The following is an 18,050-nucleotide window of genomic DNA, read 5'->3' as shown; positions in this document are numbered from 1 at the left end:
GCGACTTCAGAGGTCAGATTATCTGCCTTCAAGAGGCTGGAAAGTTGCTTCGTGATGTAGCGGAACGTGATAATATCACAGTTCGCAGATTTTGGCAACAGTGGCTGCCAGAAGGCAGGGCTGCTCGTTGAATGGGTAGAACCACGACGGAGGATTACAGAAGGAGAGAATGGTGTTATCCGTTGACAGGTTTACAATGGGCCTACAGGGACGCTGGCTACCATCCAACGAGCTGTGACATCAACTAGCTGTCACTTACCCCATCGAACATTGCACGCCGACTAACAAAAGAGGGATGTCGTGCATACCAGCCATTGCGTCGATTACGCGGATCACCATCCATCGCTAACAGCATGTTTCCAATCGAGCAAAAACTGGATTTGAAACATGCCATTTTCAGAAGAATCATCGTTCACACTTTTTCCAACATTAGGGAAATGTTTATGTTTAGTGAATGCCAAAGAAAAGGCATCATCCTGACTTCTTGTGACAACCGTCAAAACGAGGAGGAGGATCAACAATGGTTTGGGCAGCAATATCTTGGTATTTTTTTTTAGGTCCTATCATCGCACCGAATGGGCGAATTACTCGGAATATCAAGGTAATCTCAGATTACCTTGATATTCCAAGTGACCAAATTCATCCCATGGTCCACATATTGTTTCTCACAAACAATGCCACGTTTCAAGACGATAATGCTCCAAATCACACAGCCAGATCCCAATATTGGTTTAAAGAGTATGAAACTGAGGCTAAGCCTCTCCCATGGCTTGCACAATCACCAGATTTAAACGATATTGAATTACTGTAGGCATATTTGGAGAGAAGAGTGAGAATCAGATTTCGTCCATCTTTGTCACCCAAGGAGCTTGAAAACGTTTCTTCGTGATGAATGGTCCAATATTGCTCTAAAAGACATGGTTTATTTTAATCTATTTCACATAGAATACACGATGTTAAAATCAAAGGGTGGCATAACACCATATTACCACCACTATATATGTAAATATCATTAGCACAATCCAATCAAGATTGTGTACTACATGCTGTTTGATTGGTAACACCCCCAACTGATCAATGAATGCATGCGTAAGGAGAAATTTCAGATCAAAACGTTTCTGCATGCTACGAAATGACCACCTAAGAAACTATTTTTCTTGACTAGTTTTGTTTATCGTAGAAAAGCCTTTAAACATCTTTCAAAACAGACTTCATTTCTTTCGGCTGTAAATGGTGCGTGCCCACGATAATCAGAACAAACGTTTTGCATTCGATAGCTTTTACCTTCATTTCATCACCTTTACCACAAGCACCAAGAGGCCATATCCTCAGTTTTAGTCGTTTCTCCATGAAAATCATTTTTAAGTTCGGAAGAGAACTTAACTTTCTTTGTAAATACTTCAAAATAATATCCTTGAGCATGAACCTTTAAAACTTGCTCACTCCTTGAAAAATGTTAGTTCGAGAAAGTGCTTGTACTAGAATTACTGCAGCAAATATTTTGTTAGATATGAATCATACACACCAAAATGCTGATTTATTTAATTTTGTTATCCCTGAAGGCAAGCGCCTGGATTCTGTAGCTTCCATCATAATATAGCCTTGTACATAGAAGAAAAACTGGGCCATAAGAAACAAACTTAACCATAAAATTATTTGAGTAATTCCCTGAAATTGCTTTTTGCCGATGCCAATCCAATCAAAGTCACGCTATGGTATAACTGGATGGTCCAATCATATTACTTTGGTCATAAAATTTGCAAGTAAAGCAATTTTTTTAGGTTTTCTTCTATTAATATTTTCCTCTAGTTTGCTTGGTGTGACAACCACCGCTCTTTTAATAGTGTCATCAAACTATAATAATCTCACACAGCTACCTCTAATTCACATTTTCTTGGACCGTGAGGGCGAAACCAAGTGAAATCTAAAATTTGTCATGTTACTAGTGGTTTTCTTAGTGAATTATTCGGGGTCTTTTCGAAGCGAGCCAATCCAGCTCATTTTGCACAAGAAAAGATCCCTGAGCAATTCACCAAAGAAACCACGTAACATCACAAGTTTCTAACCAATCAAATGGCGCATACACTGTTATTTATTTAAAATAAATAAATGCACAAGGCATAATACTTTAAGAGTTTGGTATCTATATAATATCGGTGTTTAGATACACCATAGATAACTCTTAATAAACTACAAAGTAGTTGTTGTAGGCATCATTTGCTCTTTCTCATATTGTGCTCTGCCTTCACGACGAGTTGCCATGATATTGCACTACTTCGAATAAGTAACGCTTCACTAATAGAGAAGACTATTGTTACTTATTCTCAGTTGAGTACCACCACCCAGACAGCACTGTTTCACGGCTATTGGCCGATCATCAGTGGGTGGGCAGGTACCCTGGTATTGCAGTCATGACGACCCAGTTGTGAAGTTAATCACACAATATGAGAGATGCCAAGAGATATTGACATCTACACCTCTTGGCATCTCTCATATTGTGTGATTAACTTCACAACTGGGTCGTCACGACTGCAATACCAGGGTACCTGCCCACCCACTGATGATCGGCCAATAGCCGTGAAACAGTGCTGTCTGGGTGGTGGTACTCAACTGAGAATACTGCAATACCAGGGTACCTGTCCACCCACTGATGATCGGCCAATAGCCGTGAAACAGTGCTGTCTGGGTGGTGGTACTCAACTGAGAATAAGTAACAATAGTCTTCTCTATTAGTGAAGAGTTACTTATTCGAAGTAGTGCAATATCATGGCAACTCGTCGTGAAGGCAGAGCACAATATGAGAAACAGCAAATGATGCCTACAACAACTACTTTGTAGTTTATTAAGAGTTATCTATGGTGTATCTAAACACCGATATTATATAGATACTGTTATTTATATAACGCATCAACATCTACTGCGAACTGGAAAAAAAAGTAATAAATTAAGGTGGGAACTCAGCTCGATTGAAGTTCGTCAATTTAAGATACCTTTAATTGAGGGAACTCAGCTCGATTGAAGGTACCTTTAGAAATCCCTCTGCCATTAACGAGACTCGTACCAGACCTCTCCAAACAAGTGAAGTGGCAAAACCGCTATACTGTAACGGTGGAACATCAGTGGTACAATAACTATGCGCTCATTGAGATTTGACAAGCTGCTCTTTTAATCTTATTTCTTTTATCAAATGTAAAACCGCAGAAAATGTTTTGCTATGATCAGCCTTTTTTTTTTTTTTTTTTTTTTGGAGTATTATGCAGGAGGGGACCATTTAAAGATCATTATGCAGCGTGTTTTCAAAATTACATACAACAATAGAGGAGGATCATATTCTATAACCGAATGCATTATTAAAGTTCGTATAAACATGTTTGAGACTAGTTACGAGATATTAAACACTTATCATAAATTACAAAACCGTGGTAAAATGGCAAAACATTTATATCCAAACTGATGTCATGTAAAAGACCAATTACTCAGTTGTGAGTAACCAGTGTAGCTGCAGTGTCAACGTCTCAACTTCCTTGCTGTTTATTCACAGCAAGGCATTTATTACACTGCTATTTGGTACGTTGAGGGTCTAGCGGCTCCTGGGATTTCTCTCATTTCCGAGGTGTTCCGATTTAAAGTGTGTGGATCATGTATAGTGTGGTCTGTTGTGCCCATTGTTCATCTGGCTTATTGGCCATCGGGCCCCTGATGGGACCCGACGTTGCCCGTACCGCGTCACGTGGAGGCTAGCCAGGTGTTACCAGTAAGGAATTAGTACTCTGGCAGGTTCTGCCACCTACTTTCCTCAGATTTCAGTGGCTAGGACCTAAAAAAAAATTGCTTTAATCGCTGTTGATGCTTTTGTTTGGTCAGAGATTTGATTTAAGAGCGAGAAGAGATTGTACGCTGGAAGAATTTTATTTTTTGCCGAAAAGGGTCGGTCAAGCAATTTTGGTGTAGTTACAATTTTGACATGTGGGGCTGTGCGCTGTGAAGGTAGACAGATTTGGGTGGGGAGAAGGAAGGCTGGAGGGTAGAAGAAGAAGAAAGGGACCGATAGAGAAGGTGGCATCCCAAATTTCAGTGGGCATGCCCATGCCACACCAGAGGGAAAGTGGGTTTGGCAGAGAGAGGAGGGGACAGGGCTGTCTCCCCCGCCGGGAAAAGGAGATAAAGCAGGCCCGGCAAGGTGTCGGACCTGGGTTTGATATTATGGGAGACGTCAAATTTGTTTACTTTTACCTGAGATTATTTTAATTTATAGTAAGGCTCATATAAGAATTTTGTAGCTGGCATTCGCAGACACGCCGAAATTTTAAACTCGATGAGTACCAAATTGTAAAACATTTGCTGGTGGAGAACGACTTGAAGAAACAGGCAAAAGGAGATTTTGACGAACTACAAATGTTGAAGAGTAAATATTCTGTGCTGTACGAGTCGAGTACCGTCTACCACAAACACCAGAAGGTTGTGAACTCGCATAAACATTTGACGTGCAAGCGAACGGAGGCCAGTACATAAACAAAAACTGTATCCATGTAGTCCTGTACATGAATTGTCGATCGCCACAAGACATGAATAAACGCAAAAACGTTTGTCAGTGGCTCATTATGCAGAGTACACGGGATTCTCGATTTCTCAGCCATATTCTGGTTACATATGAATCATGTTATAAGAAATTAAGATTTTAGCTCTACAAACACTTACACCTGAGTTCAAGAAAACCAACATACGATTGCCAGTACTCGTTATCAACATAACTTTCCTTTAACATTTGGTGAGATGTTCTTCTGGACAATCTTAATGGTTCTTTTCCCCCACCTACCATCAAGGTTTTCAGGAACGGCATGCCTAAAAATACCTACGTTTCCTGCGAAAAATTGTTCAAAAATATTGAAAGGCATACCTTGAAAATCAGCGGCTGTGATTTATACACAACCCGCTTTTCCGCGATGCTGCAGCTTTGTAAATACTTGATACAACAACCGATTGTTTGGTCAAAACGGTTTTATGCAATGGCCACCTATTGAGCCTACCTTTGGTGGGGGATCACATAACATCCATCGTTTATTCTACGCGTATCAACATACAAGATGAGCTGAGAAATCGCATTTTGGAAGCTGCAGAAGCCATTAAGGTTAGTCTTGAAACGGTAAGACATCGAAGGAATTGTATATTCGTCGGACTGAACCAATTGGAGTTCATTTTGAACAGGTGATTTAGCTATTTTCCTTTTAGAGGTTCATTTTATTTTTTTAATTTATGATTAATATCTCGGAAATCAAAGCTTAAGACATATTAGCATTAAAGGCACATGATGCACGAAAGAAAGCTTATATAGCATCAGCCAAAAAAAAAAACCACTTCTCATTTCACCCATCCACTCGCTCCAAATTTTTGTCTAGTTCTGGCTTGAATCTATTTAAGCTATCAACTTCTACAACGACAGATGGAAGTTTGTTACAGCAATCAAGCACCCCCTGGCTAAAGGCCAACTTCCGCACTTCTATCCTACAACTTTCTTTCCTGAATTTATATCCTCTAAAACGATTATTCTGTGCAAGAAGAAAAATCCCATTAGCATTGAGCATGCTCAAGCCATTCAAGGCTTTATACACCTCAATCAGATCACCTCGCAAGAGCCTAATCTCCAGAAACTAATTTGCAAACCTTAAGCCTTTCTTCTTAAGAGCAACGCTTTATTCCATTCACTAATCTTGTTGCCCTTCTCTATACTCGTTCCAGCAGCTCTAAATCATTCTTAAAATGAGGCCTCCAGACCCTTTTTTTTTTTTTTTGTCAGTTGTTGGCGCATAGGCTTCTGTGCCCATAATGCACCTCCTAAAGTTTTTGCATTTTTACTCTGATCCAAGCCCGAGGCGGGATTCGAACCTGCGACCTTTGGGTTGCCAGGCAGGCACTTGACCCACCTGGTTAGCCAGGTCGGCTCCACACCTGTATACAGTACTCAAGGTGTGGCCTGACCGTTGCTTTATACAAGGTGATAATCACCGCCTTATCCCTGCTAGAAAAATTCCTGTATATCATTGATAAGACACCATGAGCTACTCTTGCAGACCGTCTGCACTGCTCAGAAAACTTCATATCTGCCTGCACAATTACCCCCAGATCCTTTTCATTCTCTACCACTGTCAGTGTAGTACCACACAGTTAATACGTTACTCTGTGGTTACTGCTTCCCAAATGCAGTACTTTATATTTGTCAATGTTAAACTTCATTTGCCACTTCTTAACTTTTCTAAATCCTGTTTCACCAGCGTACTGTCATTAACAACCCTGCCTACCTTCATATCGTCTGCAAACTTGGACATTAAGCCTGATATACCGTCGTCAATATCATTAATAAATACCGAAAACAATAATGGAGCTAACATTGAATCCTGGGGGAATTCACCAATAACTTTAGTCCATGAAGAGCAGTGTCAATTTATTACAACTGTCTTCTCCCACTCAACCATCCCTTTATTCATAGCTGCAATTTGCCTCCAATGCCACACTGCTCCAATTTGTGCATAGTCTTCCATGTGCAACAATATCAAAAGCCTTTCTAATATCCAAATATATGATATCAAAATTATTCTTTGCATCCAGTTCCTTTGTGACCACATCATAGTATCCAATCAAACCGGTCAGACAAGACTTCCCCATAACAAAACCATGCTGTGTCCGAGCTATAACTGAATTCTTGTCTGGATGATCCTACACTGCCTCTTTAAATAGTGCCGCCATTAATTTCCCTGGAACAGAAGTTAAACTAGCAGGTCTGTAATTACTTATGTCGCCCTTTGATTCTCCTTTGTGAATTGGGGTCACATTTGCACATCTCCAGTCCATGGTACCTCCCCTGAGTCCAAGGAAGCTCTCATAATTATGGCTAAGGGTTTGCTTACTTCCTTTGCTGCCTCCTTTCATATAACTGAAGAGATCCATCCACCCCAGGTGCCTTTCTTATGTTTATCTTCAGCAATTTCTTCTCCACTTTGTTCTCAGTTTTTAGTAAACCATCTAGCTCACTGCCAGAGTTTAATTCACTTCTGGCATTCCCCTCCCTGAATAACTCATGTGTGAATGTAGATGCGAAATACTCAGTTTGTTAGCTCCCTGAGCATGATCATCAACAGTTGAACCATCGATATCAAGTGGACCAATCTGATTCATCCCCTTCCTTCTAGAGTTTACATAAGTAAAGAACTCTTTGCTGTTTTTCTTTGCATCCTTTGCTAAATATTTCTCGTAATCTGTCTTTGCCTGCCTAACCTTCTTTGTAACTTGGTTACAGATCAACTTGTATCTATCATAGGCTTCTGTGTCACGTGTTAATTTGTATGTATCCCATGCATTTTTCTTCTCTGCCATATGCCTCATCAGTTCATCTGACATCCATTTAGGCCTAAACCTTGAACAATATTTCTTAGTTGGTATGTACAGCCTAGTAGCTTCCAAGATTAATTCTTTGAAAGCTTCCCATTCAGAATTCACCGTTGGTAACATCATCAGTTGGTCCCACTGTATAGAATTTAAATACAGTCTCAGACCATCGTAGTCGCCTTTACGGAAGCAAAAATCCTTCTTCCCTTTACCCCTAATGTTTTTTTTTTTTTTTTTTTGATTTGGTAGTTGTTGGCGCATCGGCTTCTGTGGCCATATTGCACCTCCCAAGGTTTTTTGCAGTACTTTGATCCAAGCCCGAGGCGGGAATACCCCTAATGGTAGTACCTCTTTGAGTAAATCCCACTTCAGCACACTGTGATCACTGCCACCTAGTGGTTCATTTACCTGCAGATTCTTAATGCATGAAGAATCACTACTGATAATCAAATCAAGAGTATTACTCCCTCTAGTTGCTTCCCGAACATGCTGGTGTAGAAAACAATCATCCAATAAACCCACAAAAGCCTTGCTAGTGTGTGTGAGTGACCAACCCACAAATTCCAGTCAATATCTGGGAAATTAAAATCGCCCATTATAAGACTGATTTACTGGCCCATTCTATTTCCCTGTACAGTTTCTTATTATACTCATCAGAGTCATTAGGCCTATAACACACTCGTACTCTCAATTTTGCTTTCCCAGTGATTATGTCACACCAAACTGACTCGACTGTTTATGTGGACTCATTTTTAGCTGTAGAATATGTACTTGCATTTCTTCCGTGCAATACTGAAAACTCCCTATTTGTATGGAACCAGAACCAACTTGGATTACATGGAACGACAAAATAAAGCGCATTTTATAATTTTATTTATTAAAATTGAAAAGGCATTTATACTAATGAAAGAATAAACAAAAGATTAATTATGTATTATATTAAAATTTAAACTAATCTGAGAACATTACGCAAGAATGAGTTATACTTGTGTAACAGCAATACAATGCTTATAGCAGAATGAACTTAACCACGAGTTGTGTTGGTGTCTCATTATCCTGTGGATATTCGTGTTTGTTTTAATCTACTATTTATTTGAAAACTGCTTGGCAGCCTGTTTCAGAACTTTCTCTCATCCGATAGCACAGTGAGATGAGACCAACAGGTCTCTTTATTCTATACCGGATTTTCATCAGATAGTAGATTTGTCCAAGTTACCTTAAAAAAAAAAGTTAACCTATTTCGAAATTATAAATTAGTTAATACTATTTCAGCCTTTTCAAGATTATGAGGACTTTTTCATATTCACTTGTGTCCAGCAGAATTTAAAATGTCCAGTAAATGTAATGGTCTTAGATGCTCAACTTAGAACAAATTTTGCCTTTGTAACGCACTATTCTATAAAGAAGTCCGTAAATACAAAGGAAAAATTAGTTCTGCTAATTAGTTCTTATAATTTTTTAAACTAGCATTAACTAATCTATAATTTCGAAATAAACTAACTTTTTTTTTTAAAGATAAATCTTGAATTAGCGACTACATCATATAACTTACAAATTTGAAAACACCAGCATCGCAAGTCGTGTCTAATCTGGCAGTTATGGAAAGTGTTTAACTGCAGTAAACGTCTACTCAATCTGCAGTAAAAGAGGTAGATCTAAGCCATTACTTCGTAGAAATGGAGATGCATATAAAACTCCTAGTAGAAACTGTAGTTTACAGGAATCATTTGAAAAATACCTCTTTTCCGCATAGCAAATACCAAGAACGAATATTGACTACCTTGTTCGTCTCATACAATACTTATAAAGCTGAGCACGCGCAATAAAGCCTGCTTTACTACTCGCAGAAAAGTTTACCAATTTCTGTTTTCTTAGAGAGAGAAGAAAATTCCGAGTTGACGTCTCAACTCGATCAAAGGAGATAAAGGGATTGTCTTTGAGTAGACACAAGGGACGGACGACACAGAAGGGTACAAATATTACGTATCTTCAATAGGCTCGTTATGTGTACTTACTCTTCCAACGCTTGTAGGATAGAGCGATGGAGAAAGTAATTGGACCAGCGTTCATCGTTTTACGAGGATTGTTATAGATCGATAGAGAATCCAAGTCTTAAACTGTGCACCAACTGATCCAAAGAATAGTTAACGGAAGGATTCATATTTCTATGTTCGCAGCGAGATGCTCAACCCATCTACTGCTAACTAATCCCTATTCGGTGTTGCAATCTTAGTGCAGATATGAAAACAATGGACAAGTTAGAACAGCCTGCCATCAGCAAATGTTTTATTAAAAACCTACCAGAGCCACAAATAGGATGCAATAGACAAACATGTTAAACTCATCCGATGAAACAGGGAAAAAATATATACAGAATTTTTCAGCTCCACGAATGTTATAAACGTTGTTTATTCCCTTTTGTATAGGCCAGGATGCGACGTGAATTTTATTGGTTCTTGTACTAGAGGACAGAATTAAGACGAACGAGTACATACAGAAAAATTTAAACGACACTGGGCTTTATTTATATGAAAGCTTGGGAGGATCATTACTTTTCTTTCCAAATACGGGAAGAAATATTGGATAGAATAAATTACCCGACTTCTCTATTTCGGAGAAGAGCAAGATTACTTTAGATTTCATACTTGTTTAATATCTTTGAATTATTAATTTCTATATTCTTCGACTCTACTTTTTAAGGATTTCTTCTTTTCCAATTAAACAGAACTTTATTAAGATCTTAATTCCAAGAATTTGTTAGGCATCTGAGTCCCGTCTCGTTTGTATTTTATTTCTAAATATCGCAGAGATGTATCTCATTTTTCTAGTACCGAAAAGAATCAATGCCAAGCTTAGCATTCAAAGATGTTGTAATAACGATTTTTCACAAATCGTCCAGTAGAAGTGGAGTAGGGAGGATTAAGTAGGTTTTCGATTAATCTTGAGAAATAAAACTGCTTCATTAGTAATAAAAGTTTGTAATTTAGGAAGGAGAAATCAAACATTTTCTCAAAAATTATATTGATTATAACTACTACATTAATGATGACTTTCTTCCATATGAATGAATAGAGAAAAGCAGTGAAAGTTTATTAATGCAGAATAAACATTTCGTTCACAAAAACATGTTTTATTTCTATATTCAAAAATTGAAAGAAAAGGGTATTTTAAAATCGATTCATTTGTAATTTAATAGTAAGAAGAATACAAATTTCGTTTTGGAATACATACCAAAGGAAATTATATAGACTAACTGGCATGAGGATTGGTTTATTGCGAATATGAAAATGTCATCCTATCATCTCGTGTTCTGTATTTTAAGAGGAATCGATTACGGTATTTTTAATAAGAAAAATGTCCGAAATTTGCCAGTTCTTTGGCCATCCTTAATATTTTAGTATCATTCATGATGTTGAAATATTAGAAAGCAATAATTTTAAAAATTAAAATATTTTCACCGATAAATCCTGCTAAGATACATGGATTTATAAGACAAATAATCAGTCTTTTTGATAGTACCAGAACTGTGAATACGTAACAACGTTTCCATTTTCTGGGTTCAAAGAAGAGACACAGAAGGAAGTACCACCGAGGTTTAAGTCTAAATTCTTTATTTGACCTACTGTGGTGTGGACCACGCATAAAGAAAGGAGAACATTTGTTTTCGAAACATAACCAAAATGCGAGATCTACAACACCTCACACTAGATTTTGATAATGAAACGATAGACCTGGACTAGAAAATAGAGTCATGGCTAGCAAGGTTTCCCCATTACATACTGCTGAAATTAAATAGAAAAAAAAAAAAGAGAATCTATTCTGGATACATATCCCTAAATATTATGTTAATTAATCGTTTCTCATCATATTTCTTATCACACTGTTTGATTTTTTTTTTTTTTTGATTTGGTAGTTATTGGCGCATCGGCTTCTGTGGCCATATTGCACCTCCCAAGGTTTTTGCAGTACTTTGATCCAAGCCCGAGGCGGGAATCGAACCCGCGACCTTTGGGTTGCCGGGCAGGTACTTTACCCACTCGGCTAGCCCGGTCGGCTTTATCACACTGTAATCGGTTTTGTGCTACTACTACCACCACAGGCTACAATATGATCTCAGAACACGAAACAAGTACTGTTTGGGAAACAGCTTTCAGATAATCCCACAAGTCAATTTGTTGTCGCAGTGCGTTTATTCTTTTATATAGATTTGTTATTTATTTTTAATCACGTAACACATTACAGGTTTACCAGAAAAGTGAGTTAATATAACCAGCAACCATTTACCTCACTGAAGTTAATTCGGGTATTTCCTAGTGTTTTACTTCAACACGATGAAAAACTTGAGTTGCCCCAATTTTCTCTACATATTTTGTTATAAAGTGAACGGAGTCTTGTGATTGAACATGGACTGTTTGTTGATGGACCTTCGCTATTCCAATTATTAGTGCATTCTACGGAAAGGACTCAGTGGTCAGCTCACGTTGAATACCATACATAATGAATGGCATTCACGTGATAAATGTAACAGGGAGTCCCAATAGTTTGCCAGTTCTTCACTGCACGTTCTGCTCATATTCTACTCAACTCTGGCAGAGAAATCTTTTTCTTTCTTTTCTTGCTGGATACCATTACGGTAAACGAATCTGATTAAGAACGACCCGGATTAGGTTCGTGGAAGGATCTGGTCTGTTTGCACTTATTCTGCTCTGTGTTAATGGATACTCGGTTATGCCTCATTGTGATCACTGAGGAGGGATGACAGAAGCCGAGATTGAAGGGATTGATAAAGGCAGCATCAGCGCGATCTCCCACTGCCTATTACCGTGTCGCAAAGAATATCTCTGGCGGAGGAGGCAATTTTATCGATCAAGACATTTCGCCGTGGAATGGGTACGTTTCTCGTGTTATTACAGAAAATAGAGGGATTCCGAAGCTGTACTCTCGGTGGGTTTTCTTCAGGAGTCTTGTCATAAACGAGCTCGCCTTACAAACATGATATTTTCTTAGAGAATGCCATGAAAATAAAGAAAATCGTTATTCTGCGCAACACCAGAAATATTCGGAGAAATAAAAGAAGGTAATGAAATGGTCCATGCGATACAAATTCGCCCGATTTCATCAATGTAGCGGACACTCGTAGACGACATTCATAAGTCGACTTTCCTTCTTTCTGTACATGCCCCGTACCCATCTGGAGTTGTGCGACGTCCATCTTTCCCAAATTACCCACTTATGTGGCTGTACTAGTTTCTGTTCTATTGCAATTTATTTTATAAAGACGTTTTACTTTAATTTAAAATACTTTCAGTTATCGATAACTGATAGTTATCCATAACTATCAGTCAGTTATACTGGGCTTTTGTTTTTAATGAAAAGTTTAACTACCAGAAGAAAATGGCTATTCAAAATTTCGCATATACCATTTCATTTTCTTCTATCTATTGCGTGCTAAGCGTACTAAAAAAGAGTCCATTCCAGACAATGTTTAAGTGAGGTTACTAATCCCCGGTTTAAACGTATCTGTACTATTTGAACTATCGCTTTTCTCTATTCCCATTAATTTCCACTGTAACTGTAAAGTCTTTGCTATTTCGAGATTGGGGAGGGCAGCTGGGACATTTTTACCACAGTACTGAATGTTCCACACACATAAGAAATGAAAGTGGTGGCATACAGTTTTGCCGCGACTGGTTCCCAAGAATCGATTATCAGTTTTGCGATATTTTCCTCGGTTTGGCAAAGGCCAGTTTCTCCAGTTTCTTAAACTTCGTAAACATCACGAAACAACGTACGCCTTTGACCACCGAGTTCAGTTTATATTTTAATGAAAAGCATGGCGAAAGACCGCGCATATCGAGTTGCTCAAAGCAATATACTCACTTCCTAATACGATCCTCTTACTCTACTGGATACATGTTAGAAGAGAAAACAAGTTACGACGAGCTTCCGCCAACAGACAGAGCCAGTTGCAAAGCTTCATTGACTTCGTTTAAGCTGAAAAGTATTGAATTTCACAAAGTTTCACTAAGCGTTCCCAAAATTTTTGAAGAAACCTTTCTTTTAAGCTTAGTACAATAATATGGTTTCCAAGTATCTGTAACTGTTAGGCCTGCTATTTTACCAATTGAACCGCATTTTTTTAATTTTTTTTCTTGAATGCTAATACAGGTTACAAAAACATTTTATTTATTTCTCCGTCAGAAATAACCTCCAAGAACTCCTTTTAATATTCTCTTAAGTAGAAAGATATGAAAGAGCCTAGAAAAGAAGCAAAGAGCAGAAATGCTTCAAGAATCAAACTTTGCCAAATCTACCGAGGTTTGGATGGAAAGAATTTATTTTTCTTGAGAAGTATCGCTTAATTTATAATGCGGAAGACAAAGCGTGTAATGTTTGGGTAAACGGGTAATTTATTATGCTTGGTGACTAGCCTAATTAAAGCAAATGCAATTTCAAGACCTAGATGAAGACCCATTTATTGTCTGCAAAAAAACGAGGGGAAGGCATTTAAATGCTTGTAATATTTGGTTTTATTAAGAAGCCATGATAACTTACTTCTGTAAACATTAAAAATATGTAAATAACTAATAACAAGATAAAGTATTCTGCAAAACAACCATATAAATATGCTAGCTTTAGTAACAATTTAAATGTTACTTGAAAACCAACATAGCATAAGATACAATTCACGATTAAAAAATTAAACCCATAAGTGTACAGAAATCAGGAGTGAAAGGGAGATTCACTTCAACCATTTCACAGGCATTACAAAATCAAATAAGTTACTCACCTTTCCAGAGTGGCGTTCCAATTTCCCTCTGGTTAACACTAAATGCTAATTCACAGTTGCAAGTCAATGGAGAATAAGCTGCGAGTGCTGAGGAACATCCGGGTTACGAGAAATAGTGAACGTGACGACTCTCCGTTGAAAGCGTATGATCGTTAAGGGGATGTTTGAAGCAACAGAGTAAAAAGCGGGAGGGGAAATCGTCAATCAGTCCTCCTCCCCGAGACACAACTGTACTATGTCCTAATTCAGACAATCCAAATGTGCTGGAGACATTGCGTTCAACTGATACAACGCAACGGAGAGTATAGTATATGCAGAAGAACATAATGGAAGTTTCGAGAGTAGATGGTAAGAGTACATCAGACGTTGATTTAAGAACAAGTACGCGACATCTTCCGGTCCACAGGAATTGTTTGTCGAGGTTATTTCTGTTTATTGGCTGGATGAAATATTTGTGTGGTTGGTGTGGCAGTACGATGTAGACCAGACAGATATTTCACACAAGCAGTAAACTGCAATCCGCACCTGGCCACCAAGCACCCCTTTATTGCAGACATTAGAATGACGATGGAGAAAGGGATGTTTTTATTGTGGGAACAAATAACCAAGTTCGATTAACGTTGATAGACTTTCGGTCATATTATAATACATCACAGAACACTGCCATCATACTGACGAAGGACACCCCTACTTCACGTTGAAAATAAAGCCACGTTTCACGATTTGTCACAGTGGCTTCGTAATAAGAATGCTGTATCAAACAGTAAAAAGTCGTATTTGAAAAGTCATAAAACAACGTTGTTTCATGTCAGATAATTTCGAAAACATAAAAATAATCGTTTATTGGGCGAACGGGAAGGTAAGAGAAGGAAGTAGCAAATTTGGTCATTTTGGAGTCCCGAGCAAACTCAAATTTTAAGGATGAATCTGAAAGTAATGTTTTTTTTTTTACACTGGTAATACAATTTTCGCACAACTTATGATATAGCCCCATTATTGTTAAATAAAAGTTTTCCTCCGAGACATAACATTGGAGTTTTCCAAGGAATGCTCCATTCCCACATTTCTGCTCATCTGTCCGCATTTTTAAAATATCCTTGCTTGACATTTTACAGAAAATGAGTTTCTATTGGATGATGTTCCAAGCCAAGAAATGTCAGTGGCTAAATGACAGAGGCTAGTGGGTGAAAAGGCCGTTCCTCACCCTGGAAGTTGCTTCTTCCTTATCCAAGCAATCAACACCACTTATGAACATTTTCTGCAAACACTGTTAGTCCACCATACATGGCCAATTTAGAAAATTGTTATAAACGAACAAACCAGTACGTTAACCAAAGAAATCTTAAAATGCTACTAGGTACTACACTGGTGTGAAAAAATTTAAGGACCAGTCAGGTTTTCACCTGTAGCTTCTCATAGGAGTGGCCTGGATATGGGAAACGCATACCAAAGGAATGCTTTTCCGTGAGGTACAGAAATGATGAAGGAAACAGCACCGACACAACGGAAACAAAACGGTACAGAGGGACTTTATTCAAAAATGGCAACATAGCACTGGCTGCCATGATACAGATGCATCACTGCCAAAGGTGGAACAAAGGGAAGTGGTGGTCCTCAGTAGGAGATATGGCCACTCCTAATGTCGATGCAGACTTTGCACCACCCGTCCATACTTAGAACAATGTTGTTGATCCATACTTAGAACAATCTTGCGGTAACATCGTCCATTCCTCTGTAAGTTCCATCTTCAGTTGATGAACATTTTCTGGTGGGTGTGGACGTGCCGCTAGGCGTCTCCTCAGAGCATCCCATATGTGTTCGATGGGATTTAGATTGGAGGAACGGGCAGGCAAATCTATACGAATAATATCCTCACTTTCCAAATGCATATCAACAGCTGCAGTGTGATGGGGTGTGGCGTTATCATCCATAAACACGAACTCGGGGCAAATGGCACCTCCGAACAGATGCACATGGGGAAGGATTACCTCAGTACAGTAGCGTGCACCGGTTACAGAACCACCTTCCAGTATCTGGAATTGTGTACGTCCATCCAAGATAACGCCTCCCCAGACGAGAACACCTCGAGCGCCATATCGATCCCTTTCATTGATGTTTGCGGGGTGATACCGTGTGCCAATCTCTCTCCAGATTAGCTGTCATCCAGAATCGCTGCTGAGACTGAATCTACTCTCATCAGTAAATAGTACCTTAAGTAAAGATTTTGTGGTTGTAACCGTTAGAAATAGTGTTGGTCCTTAAGTTTTGCACACCCGTGTAGGTTAAGACGAATATATCTTTTTCTGTCTGATGTAGAGCAATGGCTCTCAACAGTAATATTTAACTAGTTTCAAATGGGAAAAAACTATATCGATTTCCATGAAGATGGCGTTATAAAATTATATTTCATGAAAGGTGGACATGGGCATAAAAAGGTTGAAAACCACTGAGCCAGATTATAAGAGTGAAGATCCCTCATCCTCATCGTCTTTCTCTTGTAACTAAGTGATAAATCTGCCGCTGTAAAAAAAAAAATAATCTCCTAAAAAATAAAAGTGCCTAGTTCAGACCATCCCTGAAAGTAGCTTAAATATCCAGTTTCTGATGGTTGAACGTTTTCGTGTAACTAAGACCATCAATTCTAACAACTCCAACTATTACTGTTATTAACTATGATGATAATGATGATGTGATTTATATATGAATCGATATCATAAAATACACAGTATTTATTCCAATTTATTCAGACTGTGGGGATCACTTCCTACTAGATCTGTCCAGGGAGCAGTAAAGCCAATAGAAAAATAGATCATATCAGATAAACTGGGTGGGGGGGGGTGTTGAGTTCAATACATACAATGTTATCTGAAATATAAATTTTAAAGATTCTCCAAATAATCTTTAAACTATTGTACTTGGGCCTATTAAACAACCTTTTACTGTACGTATTTAAGTAAACGTATAAGCCCCAGCTTGTTTATACATGAAACTGACAAATCGGGTTGATGGAACAGATTTCAATGTTGTCAAACCACTCTTCTTTTGATAAGCAGAGTACAGACTGAAAATCCTCGGATTATTCTGAAAGCTATAATATTATAAGACCGCGGATGCGTTGTATCTGTTGCCTCACAAACTTCAAAGTCCAAAGATTGCTCAAGTACCCATTCCATTTATAATGGATACTTGCGCAATCTTCGGACAAACAGCTTCTTAGGGAACCTTATGTGGGTATCTTTTGTTAAATTAACTCATGAGCTCCTCTATTATCTTTGATGCTAAGATAACGACGTTATGATCCTGAATCCTGTGAATTATCATTCAAGGTCAACTCCAGGAATGATGCTTCCAGGAATTCACTATCCTGGTAATCCTTGCATGGCCCAGTATGGCCTTAGTTATTGATACGTCATTAATAACAGACCAGACGAAACCAAACCAATCAAAATAACCTTTCCGGGTAGTGTGTTGAAAACGCGAGTTATTGGCAGCTAACGTAGCAATAAACTCGTTGATAACAAAATAGTGGTGTGGAGATAGCAAGTTAAAGTTATCAATTAAGACAATTGAGAAGACCGGGCTACTTTTCTGAAGAACCCATGCGGTGAGTGTCATATGAGGAGGTAGGTGGTAGACAACTGTAAAAATCGATAGCAATCAGCTGTGAGGCTGAACGATTCTGTTAGCTTTAAAATTGGACAAAACCTGCTCTGAAATAAATAGGTTTGTGATGATTCTTGTGTAGGATAAACAACCCTGTCCTCATCTCTTTTATTAGCTTGAGTCTGGAATTAAAGATCAAATTACAGTCATTTGCCGCCAATGCTGACACCTAATATCGAGTTGAGGAAGAAGTTTATTAAGTTGCAATTTAGGTAAA

The 18,050-nt window shown here is 38.4% G+C and overlaps 1 protein-coding gene across 1 annotated transcript in view; it reads left to right on the top strand.

The window, feature by feature from the left end:
• LOC150091549 (opioid-binding protein/cell adhesion molecule homolog) overlaps positions 1-18,050 on the top strand; it is a 236,817-nt gene that overhangs the window by 193,619 nt on the left and 25,148 nt on the right. The window lies entirely within an intron of this gene.

The sequence above is a fragment of the Mastigoproctus giganteus genome, chromosome 1 (genome assembly GCF_048544385.1).
Source record: "Mastigoproctus giganteus isolate SK-2022 chromosome 1, ASM4854438v1, whole genome shotgun sequence".
NCBI classification, from domain to species: Eukaryota; Metazoa; Arthropoda; class Arachnida; order Uropygi; family Thelyphonidae; genus Mastigoproctus; species Mastigoproctus giganteus.
This window is presented reverse-complemented; position numbering and strand designations above follow the sequence as displayed.